Source organism: Capsicum annuum, unplaced genomic scaffold (genome assembly GCF_002878395.1).
Source record: "Capsicum annuum cultivar UCD-10X-F1 unplaced genomic scaffold, UCD10Xv1.1 ctg30538, whole genome shotgun sequence".
NCBI classification, from domain to species: Eukaryota; Viridiplantae; Streptophyta; class Magnoliopsida; order Solanales; family Solanaceae; genus Capsicum; species Capsicum annuum.
In genome coordinates, this window is record NW_025837109.1 from 1 (window position 1) to 1,906 (window position 1,906).

At 38.5% G+C, this 1,906-nt stretch overlaps 1 pseudogene; it reads right to left on the reverse strand.

The window, feature by feature from the left end:
• Positions 1–82: 82 nt before the first annotated feature.
• LOC124891113 lies at positions 83–1,899 on the reverse strand (annotated as a pseudogene).
• Positions 1,900–1,906: the final 7 nt, after the last annotated feature.

The window sequence follows — 1,906 nt, forward strand, 5'->3', positions numbered from 1 at the left end:
AATAACAGGAGATCGAGACAAGAAGCATAATGCAGAAAGGCAGAAAGCTGCACACTTCTAACGATTAACGTTGACGGTATACCTGAAGCGAACCCTTTTTAGATCTTTGACACCTCCAGATAGGGAGGTAAGAGTAATATATACACCTGGATCATCTTGCTCAACCCATTCATTCTCGTTACGAGAATCACATTCTTTTGTTCTGGCCCCATTTTTTGTTGTTGCCTCTGGATACCCTTGTCTATTGTGAATAGCACTACGATTACTGGCGTTGCTCGATCCATTAGAAAGCAATTGGCTGTTAGATACACTTGACTCCAGTTCTTGAAAAGTAAGTTGACTGTGAACTTGGTCAATACAGCCATTAGGTATATCACTGGAAGTAATACTGGATTCGGAGGAAACAGATTTAGGAGATTTGATGTTTCGGCCAGGACCTACCGGCAGCGTTTCAGCCATTTTCTTCAGATACTAAAAATAAAGAACATGGTGCAGAGTATCAGGACAAGAAGCTAAGGGAACTGAGAAATGATGAGTTGTGGTTCAACTCTCCAACTTATTCATTAAAATCAAAACACCTAACTTTTTCTGTGCTGATAATAAGAGAAGCACAATGTTTTTCCTACGTATGCACAACTTTGACACAACTTAAAAGTTGAATGGTAAGAATGAATATAACTTACCTGAGAAGTAAGTGACTTGATCACTTATTTTGCTGTTTTGCATTTGGCCGTCTCCTCCCCCGCAATTGATATTGCCTCCTTCAGCTGTTTACTAGTTCTTTTCAGTTCTACTTCTTGAAGTTGAGCCTTTCGTGTAAGAGTTTCCACCTTAATAAAAAGATATTCAAGTGCTAAACAAGAAAACTTATGAAGTAGCATCGCAAATCCGGGCAGGCTTGTATCTTTTACTGTAACCAATTGCATTCCCTATGAAGATAAAGCCTCAAAACTTGCAAATTAGTGTCCTTGAAGTGGGAAAAATAATTGAAAGCTCGTTACAAAATACATAGTACAGATAACCCCACCTTATTAGAATACCTTAGAAATACTCCTTTAACTTATCTGGTCAAATTAAAACTACTTGTTTATGCACATGGATAAGTTTTTCACCCTGAATAAAAAGATCAGGTGTAACTTGCCTCTGTTGATCATCAAGTACTTAAATATGATGTACACACCATTGAGTGTCTGACAAGTGTCTAAAAGCCCAATGAAACTTCTCTTAACCAACGTCTTGCATTTTGGAAACATCACAGTAATAAAAGTTGGCCCAAACTATAAAATCATACACAAGCTTCTATCTCGATTTTCCACAACCACCAACTCGATAAATGCAGCTTATGTTTTCTCATAAAACTAGAGACAGTTTGATACTAGTTATTTTTGACAGGCCAAATCAGCGCCTCATTGCAAGGTTTGAGATCCATATCAGAAACAAGTATAAGAAAAAGTAGAAGAGTGAAGAAATTGCATCAGAAGGAGATGGCTGCATAGTAGATAAATAACCTACCTGTGCTCTTAATTTAGTAATCTCTTGACTAAGACTTTCATTTGTCCTTTTAGCATCATCCACAACAATCCTAGGAGATGTAAGTCCACCCAGTGTTGGAGTTGGTGTAGTAGAACGGGGTGGACTAGGCCGTATAGATGTTGGTGATGTCGCTCGAGAAACAATCCTTGAACCAGGAACTGAAGCAGAGAAGAACTTCTTGGACGAGGCAAAAATTTGATTAGAAGATTTGGAACTATTCAGAGCTCCCAATTGCGAGGTACTACTGGGAATAGGTGACACACGACTGCTGTTGAATTCAAACTTTTTCTTCTGCTTGGAAGAGCGAGTTTCAACTTGTTTGAAGGATTCCATTGAAGAAAATCTAGTAAGATGAGGTCGAGACCTTGTATCC